This window comes from Moschus berezovskii, chromosome 2 (assembly GCF_049115385.1).
Source record: "Moschus berezovskii isolate FMDL1 chromosome 2, NW_MosBer_1.0, whole genome shotgun sequence".
In the NCBI taxonomy this organism is placed as follows: Eukaryota; Metazoa; Chordata; class Mammalia; order Artiodactyla; family Moschidae; genus Moschus; species Moschus berezovskii.
In genome coordinates, this window is record NC_142461.1 from 16661535 (window position 1) to 16677952 (window position 16418).

General features: G+C 38.5%; 1 protein-coding gene and 1 non-coding gene across 4 annotated transcripts in view; one reads left to right on the forward strand and one right to left on the reverse strand.

The window, feature by feature from the left end:
- The window catches only part of PDE6D (phosphodiesterase 6D), a 61900-nt gene that overhangs the window by 21478 nt on the left and 24004 nt on the right, over positions 1–16418 (forward strand).
- On the reverse strand, positions 1006–1078 carry TRNAK-UUU (transfer RNA lysine (anticodon UUU)). The gene has a single exon. It is a non-coding gene; the product is annotated as a tRNA-Lys (tRNA).

Here is a 16418-nt window from a genome sequence, read left to right on the forward strand (position 1 = left end):
TATTTGATCTGAGTTTGTGCCTTAACCTGAGACAGTAGTGCTATCAACCTGGGCTATCTTGCCTAGTTATGCAAATCAGGAAGAGAGGAGACACCTGGGTATGGCACAGTATTGAAAGGTGATACAGGTTAGTGAGTGGCTCTTCAGCTTTAGAGGCATGTTTAAGTCACTGATACTTATCTTATCTCACAAGACCTGATCATAAGCAAGCCAAAGATGGTACTTTGTACAAGTCTCCATTATAGATAGTCATTCTCACATTGCATTGTAATTATTCTTTGACCTGATAGTTTTCCCTACCTGGAGGAGCACTCCAGAGAACATGCACATGTTTTATTAATAAATCACTGTGTGTGCTAGCCTAACACTCATAAATGTTCAGTAAAGTTAGACAAATGAAAATGTCCAATTCAGCCTTGTTGTAATACAGAACCCTTTGCCATATTCAGATGGAGATTCAATTGACTTCTTTCTTTTTTCCCAACAATTATAGGTTGATCATTACATAACACCACTGTTTAACAGCTGTATAGTAGATGATCATTCTGGGGTTCTGGACATTCTGGAAGGAAAATAAAGGGGAAATGATTTAGGAAAACTTCTATCTAAAATTATATCAAAATTTGGGAATTAGCTTTTCAGACCATATTTATCTATGTTCAGACTGGTATTGTGTTTTGGAGGCCAGCATATACTATACTATCTGTCATTATAGTGCCTTAATTCTTAAATAAGATATGAAAACACAAATTAAGGAAAGACTATTTCCTGATATTAGTATATTAAGTAAATTAAATGGTTAAGACACATATTTGACTTTTGGATACATGGCAAAGTTATTGCCCAAAAGCATTACTTTGACTTCTTAGCCATTAGTCAAAAGCGTTATTTTGACTTCTTAGCCATTAGTCAAACTCTGTAGTAGTCAGCTTGGAATTTGTACATTTCTGAGTAATTGTTTTTGAGGGATTTTTTGGCTGCACTACACAGCTTGTGGGATCTTAGCTTCCCAACCAGGGATTGAACCTAGGGCCACAGCAGTAAAAGTGCCAAGTCCTGACCACTGGACCACCAGGAAACTCCCCATGTAATTGTTTTTTGATTTTTTAAAAATGAAATATATGATTGAAATTAGTATAGAATATATATTATACTGTATATTAAACTATGTTTCAATATGGACCAAACTGCTATTTAAAATTATTTCTGAACACTTTTTGTAAGAGAAAATTCAACAAGAAAAAAATTGTATTTGCTAAAAGAATATTGTATACAAAAGAGCAGTTTCTTTATAAACTTAGAAAGTGGCTTAGTAGAGTGAGACATGGGTTCTAATCTGTCTATACCTCTCACTAGGTGTGAGGCTTTAAATGTAATGTTTCTGAGGCTATTTCTTCATCTTTAAAATGGAGGTGATACCTGCTTTGTGAGGATCAGCTGAGATAAAATGTGTAAAAGTGATTTATAAACTTTAAGGTACTATGCAAATGAATGATGGATTTCTTTGATGGCCTTAGTAAATCTGATAGCCTAATTCTGTATCTTTTTATTATTATTAGAACAATGATTTAGAAAATAATAGGGTGGAAGGTGTGTTTGACATGAGAAATAACAACTACTACTAAGCTCTTCCTATATCTAAAGAGTCCATGTGCAGACTAGACCTTTTTTGTCATTTATTAATATCAAATAAAACTGCAAAAATAAAAAGAGGGGGGAACAGTTTGTGTTAGACTCTCCCTCTTGTGTTTTCTAAATTTTTTCTAGTTTTATTGAGATAGAATTGACATATAATATGTTTTTTAAATTGAAATATAGTTGATTTGCAAAGTTGTGTTAATTTCAGCTGTATAGCAAAGTTGTTCAGAGATCAGTTCAGTCACTCAGTTGTGTCCAGCTCTTTGCGAGAGATATTCAGAGACAGATATTCCATTTCAGATTCTTTTTCATTATAGGTTATTACCAGATGTTGAATATAGTTCCCTATGCTATACAGTAGGTCTTTGTTTATCTTTTTTATATATGAAATAAAGTGTTAGTCGCTCAGTTGTGTCCGACTCTTTTCGACCCCATGGACTTTAGCCTGCCAGGCTCCTCTGTCCATATGATTTCCGAGGCAAGAATACTAGAGTGGGTTGCCACGCCCTCCTCCAGCGTCTCTTCCTGCTAGGGATCAAACCAGAGTCTCCTGCAGATGGATGGTAAAGTCTCCTCAGATGGTAAAGAATCTTCTTTACCATCTGAGCCACCAGGGAGGCCCAGGGATTAACATATGCACACTACTATATAATGTGGCTTAGATGGCTGCGGTCCATGGGGTCTCAAAGTGTCAGACTCGACTGAGCCACTAACACTTTCATTTTTCATACGTTATCCCAAACTCCCAGTTTATCCCCTCTTCAACATTGTGTTTTTTAAAAATTTGTTTTTCAGAATAAATCCAAACCAAGAATGTTTTTACTTTCTTTCTAGTCCTACAGCTTTCTTTTTCGCATACTTACCAAGTGTTTTTTATTCTTTTGTGGATTTTTGTTTTTGAAACATTTCCTGACCTTTTCATTAATTTTGAAGCCTTTTTCTTGATATCCCTGTAATTCTTTTTATTTATTATTTTTAGTGTGGTGATCTTTTTTTTATAAATTTATTTACCTGTAATTCTTTTTAAAATACACATTTAACAGCTTTATTGAGATACAGTTCACCCATTTATAATATACAGTTCAGTGGGTTTTATTCTATTCACAATATTATGCAGCCATTAACAGTCACTTTGGGAACATTTCATCATCTTTTTAAAAGAAACCCTGTTTCCTCTAGCAGTCCTTCCTCATTTCCTTTACCCTCCCATCCCAGCTGTAGGAAAACACTAATCTACCTTCTGCCTCTCTAGATTTCACTATTCTGGATATTTCATATAAATGGAATCAAGGAATTTTGGGGCTTTTGTGACTGATTTCTTTCACTTAATATTTTCAAGGTTCATCCATGCTATAGCATATATTAGTGTCTAATTCCATTTCAATTCGAGATAATAGTCCATAGTGTGGATGTACCACATTTTATTTATCCATTCATCGGTTGATGAACATTTGGGTTGTCTTCACTTTTTTTTTTTTAGTTATTAAGACTAATATTGCTATCAACATTCACATACAAGTATTTGTGTGAACATATGTTTTCATTTCTCTTGGACATATACCTAGGAGCAGAGTAGCTGGGCTAGCAGGTAACTCTGTTTAACCTTCTGAGGAACTGCCAGACTCTTTCAATAGTTGCCCCATTTTACATTTCCACCAGCAGTGTATGAGGGTTCTAGTTTCTCTACATGATCGTGAACACATGTCTTCCTACTAATACTCATCCTAGAGGGTATAAAGTAATATCTCAAAGTGGTTTTAATCTGCATTTCCCTGGTGACTAATGGTGTTGAGCATCTTTTCATGTGCTTTTGACCATTTCTGTATCTTCTTTGGAGAAATGTCTATTCAGATTCTTGCCCATTTTTTAATTGGGTTATTTGTCTTATTGAGTTGTAAAAGTTCTTTATATATTCTGGATACAACTGGCTCCTCAGATCCGTGATCTGCAGATATTTTCAACCACTATGTGGATTGTTCTTCCATTTTCTTAATGGTGTCCTTTGGAGCATAACAGTTTTTAACTTTGATGAAATCCAGTTTTTTTTTATTTTGTCATCTGTGTTTTTCTAGTCTGTCATAGCTAAGAAGGGTTTCTACTAACCCAAGGTCACAAAGAGTTATTCCTGTATTTCTCCTAAGAGTTTTGTAATTTTAGCTCTTACATGTGGACCTATGATCCACTTTAATTTTTATGTATGATGTGAATGTTGGGGGTCCAGCTTTATTTTTTTGCATGTAGATAGCCCATTTGTCCCAGCACCATCTGTTGAAAAAACTATTCTTTCTCCTATTGAATTGTCTTGGCAGCCTTGTCAGATAGCAAGTGACCATAAATGTGAGGTTTATTTATGGACTCTCAGTTCTTCCATTGATCTATATGTCTGTCCTTATGCCAGTACCACACCATCTGATTACTGTAGCTCTATAGAAAGTTTTGAAATCAGGAAGTGTGATTTGGCCAACTTTGTTTTCTCTCTCAAGGTTGTTTGAGTTCTCTGAGTCCCTTGATATACATATGAATTTTAGGATCATTTTGTCAATTTCAGCCAAAAAAAAAAAGACAGCTGGGATTTTGATAATGATTAAGTTGAATTTGTAGAGCAGTTTGGGAAATATCACCATCTTAATCCCTCCAGTCCTCATAATTCTCTTCTGACATGTAGGAGAGAAGCATTGTAAAGAAAAAAGTTCTTTGCCCTCTTTCCACAAGTAAAGACCCTCTGAGCAGAATTTGATAAGTGGGTGAATGAAGGGAGAAACCTTAAAACTCCTGTTGGTCATCCACCAATCCCAGTCTCCCAACTCAGGAAGTTACCGACACTGAGCTTTAGAGAATCCATGCCCAAGGTGTCTGTCCAGAGGCTGGCAGTGGGCAGCTCCCCTGCTGATAGGAATGTATATCTACTCCTCTGACCTCTAAAGTACCCTTTGTAGGTAAGAGACTGGAAAGCAGGGGAGGCATGTTTATCTCCTAAGTAGATGAACTTGTTTTGTTTTATGGCTGTTGGTTTCTTTTGTTTGCTTGTTTTAAAGAAGTTCTTTAACCTTTATCAGGCAAAACAGTTTGAGAGTTAGCAAGTTAAAATTTGCAGGTTTTACTCAGAGGCAGTGCTTTCTCAGGGTCTGGAAACTACTCTCCTGAAGAGACCTAATGTGTGTTGATTCTACTGGAAATCAGTCTGTAAACATAATTACTGTGTCAGTTAATACAATGGTTCATTTTTATGTTCGTTAGTTCTTACCAACAAATCTAGTTGTATGTACTGGCACTCTCATGTAATAGATCAGAATAAATAATACACAGTTGTGGAGTCTGTCCTTCTTTCGTCCTTTAGGGTTTAGTCTTTCTGACTCTTTAAGACTCACACTCTTAAATGTTGCCTTTGGGAAAGTTTGGCCTTTTCTGTACTCAGAAGGCTTTGTTCTTCCTATTAAGAGCCTCTCTTTTCTCCTCAGAAAGACAGGGTGCTTCTCGTTGATGGAAACCTGGTTTTTGTTCTGATGCCTTATGGCATGATTTCTCATGCCAGAAATGATCTTCCTATAACAAAACAAAACATGGGGCTTCTAGTGTGCTTTCTTTCTTAAAGTCAAAGGGTCAGAGCAGTCCCTGGAGGAAAGCACAGGCTCTGGCTGTTTGGGGAGTGAAGCTGAAGCCAGATCTGGTGACAGTGCTCAGTTCTCCCTGGGAGAAATTTCCCGGTGAGGGAAGACCAGACCTGACTCATTAGGACTGTCCAGTCATCATTCATGGAAATCGTAGACAGTTTTCAATCTTAAAATAGATCAATCAAAAGAAAATCACCTGCTTCTTCCTTCCAGCTATTTAATATTAGGTTCGGTTTTTAATATCTCCAAACTTTTTCCCATCCAGAAAGTGAAGTGATGGAAGTAACAGTACCTAACCCATGTGGTTTTGTGTACATAAAGCACCTAACACAGGGCTTTACATCCAGTGTTAATGAGTATAAAAAATCTAAATGTGAGAGAGAAAATAGCAGTGCACACAAGCACCGAACTGTAAGAAAAACTTTATACTCAGAGAAAAGAAATGTATTTTGGACAGTAATAATGAGTACTATCTAGTGAGCTTCCAGACATTACTACTGATCTCCTGTGCTCCAGGCACTGTGTTAGTCTTACGTACATCAGTTTTCATTGAATCTTCACAAAAATCGTACAAATCTTTATTACATTTTGGGGTTGAGGCAAACTAAGCCTTAAGGAAACCGCTTCCCTGGTGACTCCGACGGTAAAGAATCTGTCTGCAATGAGGGAGACCTGGGTTCAATCCCTGGGTCAGGAAGATCCCCTGGAGAAGGAAGTGGCAGCCCACTCCAGCATTCTTGCCTGGAAAATCCCATGGACAGAGGAACCTGGTGGGCTACAGTCCATGGGGTCACAAAGAGTTGGACATGACTGAAGCAACTTAGCATGCAAGCCTAAAGAAAGTGACTCCAAGGTCACAAAACTGTTAAATAGCGGTGCCATGATTATCACTGGGCTGAGAGACTCCACTCTTGTGCTATAAGCACATTGTATACTCGTGGGAGAGGAGGGGATGAAACTAAATGTGAAAGAATGCTAGACCATGGAGAAGTAAAGAGGAAAGTGTCTTTCAAGTGTGAAATCAGATTCGGAAAAACATAAAAAAGGTTTTGGGGGGATGGTGGCACATACAGGGTCAGGTCTGTGATGGAACAAGTTTGGCTGGAGCAGGTGTTTTTGAAGTGAACCTGAGACTCCTCGTGGTGTGTCTGTGCTTGACCCAGTGACAGCAGAAAGCACTGAGAGGTTTATGAACAGGGAGGAGACAAAATCTAAGTGATATTTTAGAAACAATAGTCTGGCAGTAGTGTGCACATTGGATAGAGGGGGGAAAAGGTGAAACTGCACTTTAATGAAAGAAAATAGCAGAACTTGGTGACTGACTGGAAAGGTCAGGAAGGTCAATGCCCAAAGAAACAAAGCCCTTTGGGCAAGTTTAGCACCAAAATAATTTTGTCAAAAGTTGGAAACCTTGAGAACAGGCTATAAATGACTCCATAAACTTCCTGTACCCTCCCAAAGCACAGGCTCCTGCAGGCACCAGTCCATTCTGGTGGTCTCACCCTCTTGCCTCTTACTCCACCCAATTCACCCCACCACCACCCCATCAGAAAGCCCTTTTCTGCTCTAAATACGGTCTCCTCCCTCCAGGGGCACTTCCTGGAGCCCTCCCCTTCCCTGAAACCTGATACTCCCTCAAGGAGGCACCTCTCCCTTTGGGTCCCAGAGAGTCAGCTCTTTCTCTCCTTCTGTGAGGGCCAGGCTGGGCTGGGGGAGTGTGACAGGTGAAAACTTGCATTTCCTGCATGTTTTTGCCTACTGTTCTTTTGAGCCATTTTGTCTTTTTCTCATGTAAGTGCTCCTTCTGTGGTAAAGACATTGTCCCTTTGCCTGTCATATTTTTCTAGTTTTTTCATTTGACTTAACTTTGTTTATGATGATTTTGAGGTATAAAGTGTTCTATGGTTTGACTTTTAAGATACTTCTTAAGTAATAGAGATAAAATTCTTCTTGTAAAAACTTAAAACAGTTTGAAAAACCTAGTCTGCTTCAGGCTCTGTCCCCAGAGCACTCTGTCTAGTGTTCTCCCTCTTCTGCTGAAACCACTTGGGTTTTAAACTTTTTCTGGAATTTGTACATACTTTATTCTTTTATGTTTTTTTTTTCTTTTGCATTTATTTTTAGAGAGGCCTTCTTTATCCTTAGGTTACATATTCATCTATATTTTCTTTATATGTAATTCTTGAAACCAATTGCAGTATATTACAGTAAACAATATGAGATAATCAACCATTTTTCTTCAGTAATTTGGAATTTAGCATATGGTATAGAATAAAGCAGGGCTTCCCTGGTGGCTCAGATAGTAAATTTGCCTGCAATACAGGAGACCCGGGTTCAGTCCTCGGGTTGAGAAGATCTGCTGGAGAAGGAAATGGCAACCCACTCCAGTATTATTGCCTGGGAAATCCCATGGACAGAGGAACCTGGTGGACTACAGTCCATTGGGTTGCAAAGAGTCAGACACGACTGAGCATGCTCATAGAGTCTTAAATGTCTTAGAAACTAGTACTAGTGTAATATACATATGGGTGTCTATTTTTTTATTTTCAAATTCCATTTTGGAATAATTTTAGGCCACAAGAAGTTGTGAAAATAGAAAGTGAGTTCTCATATACCTTTCATCCAATGTCCCTCAATGATAACATCTAACATAGCTATACTACATTATCAAAACCAGGAAAGGGACATTGGTACAGTACCATTAACCACTGTTTTTCCTGGGTCACATACCTTCTAGGATTACCCTGAGAGTCCACTTGGTGAATAACAATGCAAAACAGTCGTGGAAGTAGCTGCTTTTCAGCTATCTTGTTTACAGTCAGACTCCACACTGTGTATTAAAAGAAATGAGAAGTGGAGTAAAGAAACCAAGGATATCAAGGAAGCTAGCGGACATTCTGGTCAAAGCCAGCTCTACACAATTTCCTTTTTTTTCCTTCCTCTGACAGACTTTTCCATGTTCCCCAAGTAGCCAACCAAACATTTCATAGAATGGCAGATTTCTTGTCCTTTTTGGTAACAATACATCTGTCTCCAGCTTTACCCTGTTTCTAGGCGAGGAGCCAGGTGTCAGGTTTGTCAGGGCAGCAGAGGGAATCCATAACCTCTGCCGTTGTTACAAGTTAGAAGCAAACCCTGTAGCCCTGCCCTGTGGCTTCGGACTGAGACAAAGGAAAATAATGTGACAGGGGCGAATTGACAGCAGCCTCCTCTGCCAGCAAACGCTAATACAGCCGAGAATTTCAGGTTACCTTGGTTGAGTAAACTTAGTGCTGCCCCGGACGTTGTTTCTCATGCAGATAATTTGGTTTTGGCACTTGCTTGAGGTCTTATTGAAAGAAAATGAAAGTATTAGTCGGTTGGTCATGTATGATTCTTTGCAACCCCATGAACTGTAGCCCACCAGGCTCCTCTGTCCCTGGGATTCTCCAGGCCAGAATACTGGAGTGGGTTGCCATTCTCTTCTCCAGGGGATATTCCCAACCCAGGGACAGAACCCAGGTCTCCCACACTGCAGGCAGATTCTTTACCATCTGAAACACCAGGGAAGCCAAGCATATGCGTATTATAAGGTGCCACTGATGTGATAATGAGGCATTTCAGGTTCTTAGGCTTAGGGGAAAAAAAGGGGGGGGAATGTCATTTTATGAAGACATCAAAGATATCTTTTTCTAAGAGAGAGGCCTTGTGTGGTAGGGAAAGATATATTACAGTAGGTGTGACAAATTAAGTTCTGGCATTTTAGGGGCTTCAGATCTGAAATATGATTATATCTAACTGGGGTATAATCTTCAGAAGTTGTTAACTAACATGACTGGCATTTTTTCCTGTCACAATGAAGACTTACCATGGATGTGCCCTGCCTGAAGAAATCACAGTAAACAGAAATTTACTTTTAGAGATTTGCTAGTTAATCTCAAATTAGGGCTTTAAACATTAATTTACAGAAAATTTTCTCCATTTATGAGATAATTTATTTGGTACTTTTAAAACAATAAGTTCCTGCAGAGCAATTTAAACCATGTAATTTACAAAAAACAAAAACAAACCCAAAACCCAAACAAAAACCACACTTTATTTCCACACAACTCTTTTAAAAAGCTAACATTAAATTACCTGCATAAAAAAGCAGAGGCACTCTCCCCCCTCACTCCTTTTCTCCCATTTTTCTCTTTCCCCTCTCCCCCTCCTTCCCTCCCTCCCCCTCTCCGTATCTATCTATATCTCTGTCTCTCTTCTCTCCCTCTTTTCCCTCTCAGTCTCTCTCCTGTTATATGAAGGAATATCACAGGATCTTAAATATGGTACCTCATTCTAGTTAAATGTGTGCATTCAAATGACCAGCAGGCAGACATTTATTTTACAAACTAGCAAATCTCTAAAAATAGTATGAAAATATAAAGGATACTATTCTGTTTATTTGTATTAATAATAGTCCATTTAAAAATTATCTCTTTGTCTTCAGTCAGATTTCAAGCTAATAGAGCTAGTGATTTTTGTTTTCTCTGGCATAGTTTAGGAATGTGCCCCTGTTTTAATTTTGGTAGCATCTGTAAGAGACTACATTTTCAAAAGTTTATAATTCTAAACTATAATTAAAATGGAAGAAAAGGATTATGTCTAGAAATTGATTACTTTTAGGAAGACTGGAAATGAGAACCAAGTCCTGAGTAAACAAGAACTGTACAATAACTTTAAGATACCTGTTAATAGTGAAGTGAAAGTCACTCAGATGGAATTCTCCAGGCCAGAATACTGGAGTGGGTAGCCTTTCCCTTCTCCAGGGTATCTTCCCAACCTAGGGATTGAACCCAGGTCTCCTGCATTACCGGTGGATTCTTTACCAGCTGAGCCACCAGGGAAGAATATGTGTCATGAAAAAAAGTACTTTACAAAGTAGAATAAAAATAAAATACTAATTAAGAAATTAGTCCCTTTTTGGCCTTAATTCAAACATTATCCTAAAAGAAAAATCCTTCCTAAGAAAACATACTCTATGAAAACTAATGTTGACTGTCCTTATACAGAGTACCCTAGACTTAATAATTTGGAACCAAATTCTTGTTCATTCTGCTTAGCCCTATTACCCCACCCCACCCCCCAATTTTTTTTTTCCTAATTACTTTTGGCACACTGGAAATTTACTGATTGATGTGATGCAAAAGCCAGGATAGCCAAAGATTTCCCTGTTTTTTGCTGTCAACTCAATGAGTGGGAATACCTCTGCCCTCAGTAAGTCCATAAACCAAATTAGGGAAACAGTAACTAGTACACAGAACAGCTGCTAAAAGCCTGTGAGTGTTCAGAATAAAAGGAATAATGAGGAGCAAGTACTAGAAAATCAGACAGAAGAAGACAAAAATAGGCATTCAGGAGGGCCATTTGGCAAGCAGAGGCTCATTTTTAAATCTTGATTTGTTCAGAGATGTTGGATTATAGTGTCTGTCTTAGCCAGGAGATACAAACATGTGACACGATTATTCTGCCCCTCTTTTTAAAGAAATGTGCACACCACTGCCTTTATGAAACCAGTGACTCCAGAATTGACAGGGCGGAAGCTGCTGCAACGGTTAATCTGATCAAATTCAATAGATCCTCCTGGAATCCTCTCCATCCGCAGAAGTTACCATATATTAGAGCAGTGAGGGAGCCAGGGCCAAGTCTTCACTACAGAGAAAAGCTTCCAGAGAAAGAAATTCAGGTGACCTAGGGTATGAAAACGGAGAAGGCAATGGCAAGCCACTCCAGTACTCTTGCCTAGAAAATCGCATGGACAGAGGAGCCTGGTGGGCTGCGGTCCATGGGGTCGCTACTAGTCGGACACGACTGAGCGACTTCACTTTCACACATTGGAGAAGGAAACGGCAACCCACTCCAGTGTTCTTGCCTGGAAAATCCCAGGGATGGCGAAGCCTGGTCAGCTGCTGTCTATGGGGTCGCACAGAGTCGGACACGACTGAAGCGACTTAGCAGCAGCAGCAGGGTATGAAAAATTAGGCCTCTTCTTTGGTTAAGAATTCGGAAGTGATTCTTATTGAAGTTATTTGTGCTTTTGTTTTTAAGTAATATACAGATTAAAATGTTTCAAATAGTGTAAAAGGTTATAAGTAAAAACTAAAACTTTTGCAGTTTAAAAGCTGAACTATGTTTTATTAAATCAGATGGAGGAATACATTATGTATTAAAAGAAATAGCCTCTAGAAGATTTAAGTGGGAGGAATAAGACAGTGACAGAAGAAATGAGGATTTCTGGCAGTTTGCAGTTTTGGTCAGAGAAGGAAGAGACTTCTGTAAAGGCTTCTGGATTTTTGATCATATTAGACCTTTCCCAATCCTACATTATAAAAATGATCCCCATATTTCCCTTTGTATTTTTCTCCTTCCTTTCTTTCTTTCTTTTTTAACTTTGATCTGAAATACATTTTAATAGAAGGAGTGAGGTAGAGATTTAATTTTTCTATATGACCACCCTTTTGTCCTAACACTATTTATTCAATAGTCCTATCTTTTTTTGCCACTCATTTTAAATGCTTCTATTAATATGTTCAGTTCAGTCACTCAGTCATGTCCAACTCTTTGTGACCCTGTGGACTGCAGCACGCCAGGCTTCCATTTCCATCACCAACTCTCAGAGTTTGCGCAAACTCATGTCCATCAAGTCAGTGATGCCATCCAACCATCTCATCCTTTGTTGTCCCCTTCTCCTCCTGCCTTCAGTCTTTCCCAGCATCAGGGTCTTTTCAGATGAGTCAGCTCTTCGCATCAAGTGGCCAAAGTATTGGCGTTTCAGCTTCAGCATCAGTCCTTCCAATGAATATTTGAACTGATTTCCTTTAGGATGGACTGGTTGGATCTCCTTGCAGACCAAGGGACCCGCAAGAGTCTTCTCCAATACCACAGTTCAAAAGCATCAATTCTTTGGCGCTCAGCTTTCTTTATAGTCCAACTCTCACATCCATACATGACTGCTGGAAAAACCATAGCCTTGAATAGATAGACTTTTGTTGGCAAAGTACTGTCTCTGCTTTTTAATATGCTATCTAGGTTGGTCATAACTTTCCTTCCAAGGAGTAAGCATCTTTTAATTTCATGGCTGCAATCACCATCTGCAGTGATTTTGGAGCCCAGAAAAATAAAGTCAGCCACTGTTTCCCCATCTATTGGCCATGAAGTGATGGCACAGGATGCCATGATCTTAGTTTTCTGAATGTTGAGCTGTAAGCCAACTTTTTCACTCTCCTCTTTCACTTTTATCAAGAGGTTCTTTAGTTCTTCTTCACTTTCTGCCATAAGTGTGGTGTCATCTGTATATCTTGGGTTATTGATATTTCTCCCGGCAATCTTGATTCCAGCTTGTGCTTCATCCAGCCCAGCATTTCTCATGATGTACTCTGCATATAAGTTAAATAAAGAGGGTGACAGTATACAGCCTTGACATACTCCTTTCCCGATTTGGAACCAGTCTGTTGTTCCATGTCCAGTTCTAATTGTTGCTTCTTGACCTGCATACAGATTTCTCAGGAGGCAGGTCAGGCAGTCCGGTATTCCCATCTCTTTAAGAATTTTCCCATCTCTTTAAGAATTTTAATATGTACTGAATGAATTCTATATGATTTTTTTCTTCCATTGATCTGTCTAGTCATATTCAACACTATTTTAGTTGTTATAACTTTATAAGCTTTAATATCTGTAAGGATATATTTCTTGTTATTCTTTAGGATTTTCCTGATGATTCTCATACTTTCCATATGAATTTTAAGGTCAGTTTTCGGGTTTTTTAAAATCCTATAGTTTACATTTATTTGAATTGCATTAAATTTATGGATGAATCTATGGCATTAATTTTTTCCATCCAAAATTAGGGTATGCTTTTCCATTTATTTAATATTTCTTTTGTGTCCCTCAGTAGCATTTAGAGTTTTTTTCTGATAGAGCTTGAGCCAAGCAGCCTTACTTTTATTGTTTGTTATTTACAGTAACTTTTCTTTTGATTCTTTTTAGTTTTCCAGATATATAACCATATCACTGGCATATAATGATTATTTTATTTTCTCTTTTCCAATTTTTATATTTCCTATTTCTTCCTCTTATAATGATGTTGTCTAGTACCTCCAGAATAAAGTAAATAATAGTGGTGCTAGAAGATGTCTCTGCCCTACTTCTGACTTTAAAGGGAATGTTTCTAGTGTTTACCCAGTAAGTGTGAATCATGGCTTGTTTACATAAACATCTTTATTTCTCCTTACTCAGCATTTTTTTGGGGAGTGGAGTAAAGTACAAAAGGGTAGCTTTATTGCTTTGCCAAGCAAAGGGAGCCACAGTGGGCTGATACCCTCAAAGTAAGTGTCCCTTACTTAACATTTCTATCTTTTTTTTTTTTTAAGGGGAAATAATTAATTTGTACATCTCTTATGTGAGTCGAGAATAAAAAAGAACCAACAACTTCTGAAAATGAAATAGATAATATTGGAACATTTAAAGCTTACTGAGTGGAACTTCTTTTTTTTTTTTCTATTATTGGAGTATAGTTGATTTGCTTACTGAGTGGAACTTCTTTTTTTTTTTTATTGCAGTATAGTTGATTTGCAATGTTGTATTAGTTTCTGCTGTACAGCAAAGTGAATCAGTTATACATATTCATAATTCACTCCTTTTTATTTTTTTATTTTAGTTTGTTTTTTTTTGGCCACAGTGCACAGCTTTTGGGATCTCGGTTCCCCAATCAGGGATTGAACCCGGGCCACAGCTGTGAAAGCCCGGAATCCTAACTACTAGGCAGCGAGGGAACTCCCTCTGCACTCTTTTTTAGATTCTCTTCTCATGTAGGCCATTACAGAGTACTGAGTGTAGAGTTCCCTGTGCTATACACTGGGTCCTTACTAGTTGTGTATTTTATATGTAGTGTGTGTGTGTCTGTCTGTCTGGGTCTCCCGATTTATCCCTCCAACCCACCTCTTTTCCCCCTGGTTAACCATAAGTTTGTTTTCTGCACCTGTGACTCTTTCTGTTTTGTAAGTAAGTACATTTATACTCCACATTTCTTGACTCATGCTTTCCCCTGAATACAAAATATTTCTTTTCATCCACTGGTAAAAACTTGTATTTGTTCTTCCATTGCCTAATTGTCATCCTTAAGTGCATCATCCAAAGACAGTAAAACTCAGGATGTGGACGAATGAGCAAAAGTAAGGGAGACCTGAATTAATGGTTAAAAGAATTAAAAGCTCTGTTCTACCTGTGAATCAGTTTCCTGAGCAATCAGCTTGACCTGGAGTAGGAGCCAGTGACTGAAACTGGAATTGCCATTGGCTTGAGCAGTTTGGTGTTTCTAGAGGTGCTGAAGACTTAAGAGTTTTTCTGGGTCTTTTTAAAAATAAGTTGTTTGGAACTCCCATTAAGAAAAAAACATGGTAGTTTTAAAAATTGTAATAGAAGAGTGGATTTTAATCTTTGAAGGAAAGGAAAAGAAATTTATTCCCTGTCATGAGGAGGAGGTGAGAATAGTGGAATAATTTTAAGCTTCAGAGTCTGACCATCATTCCAAATCCTTGGCTGCTGCCTCTTGGCTGTGCAACTTCAGTTAGGATACTGAGTAGCTCTGCTTTATGGCCTTTTTCTTAGTCTCATCACTTGATGAGAAACTGCCATTCTTTGGGACAAGTTTTGCTCTATAGCATTTATGGCATTGTATGAAAATGGCATAAATGAGTGTTTAAGCCACAAAGAGTGTTTCCTTCTCTCAGTAATGGAAGTAAAGACTAGTCACACTTGATATATTTTAGGGAGATTTTCTTGGGATGAAATGGGGGCCTTTGCTCTGTAGTTAGTACATCGGGGGCAATTATAGCCCGCCTCTACCAATGATAATTACTGTGTCTTTGTTACTCTGCTTCTCTGTCATGATTGCCTCCACAAGGGTCCTCTGAGCTAAAGACCAGTTTCTTCCCATCTCCTTCTGTCAGCTTGTCTGGTGTGGCCTTGTGGTGATCATAATGCTTGATTGGGTTCCCAAAAAGCAGCTCAACTCTTGATCTTTCTGGCTCCTATCATGAGAGATTTCAAACAAGTATCCAAGCTGATCAGAGAGCACAGAGGTGCATGTGCCTGCAGGCTAGATTGCTTCATTTGTATCTGACTCTTTGCAACCCTATGGGCCATAGCCTGGCAGGCTTCTCTGTCCATAGGGTTCTCTAGGTAAGAATACTGGAGTGGGTTGCCATGCCCTCCTACAGAGGATCTTCCAGACCCAGGGACTGAACCTGCATTTCTTATGTCCCTTATATTGGCAAGCAGGTTCTTTACCACTAGTGCCATTGGGGAAGCCCCTGGAGGTGCATGGACCATAGTATATTCACTGTGCCTAGATAAGAATGGGGTACAGAAAGGGATCAGAAGGGATATGAAGCAGAAAGGAGACTAGAGAGATGCTGGGGCACTATGTAAAGAACTTTAAATGCCAAGCTAAGAAATTAGGAACAGTGAAAATCTTTTGAAAATTTTTGAAGAGGAAGTAATGATATGATCCCGCTTGTACTTTAGAAGTGTAACTCTAGTCATAGATTGTAAAGGCTAGACAAATGGTACTTCAACTTTATTGCACATAAGAATTGCATTTTAAAATGAGCATCGCCAGGCCTCACCTGAAGAGATTCTGATTAAATAAGACTGAGATGAGGCCTTGGGAACAGTGTTTTAACAAGATCATCAAACCACACTTTAAGAAAACAATGGACTACAGATTGAAGGAGTGAAATCAGTTGGCAGACTATTGTATCAATAATATACAGGAGAAAAAATACCTCAAGAGAACTAGCTTTAACAAGTACAGTAGAAGAAAAAATCATTTTCTAGTGACTTTTCTCAAAAAAATCACCTAATTTTTAATTTTAGTTGATGCATACCAGTGTAAAGTCAAAGTGAAAAATGAAAGTGTTAGTTGCTTAGGTGTATTCAACTCTTTGAGATCCCATAGACTGTAGCCTACCAGGCTCCTCTGTCCATGAAATTTTCCAGGCAAGAACACTGGAGTGGGTTGCCACTCCCTTCTCTAGGGGATCTTCCCTACTCAGGAATCAAACCCAGGTCTCCTTCATGGCAGATTTTTTACTATCTGAGCCACTAGAGAAGCCCTCTCAGTGTAAAATGTGAGTCAAACAGAGAACCAGAAGG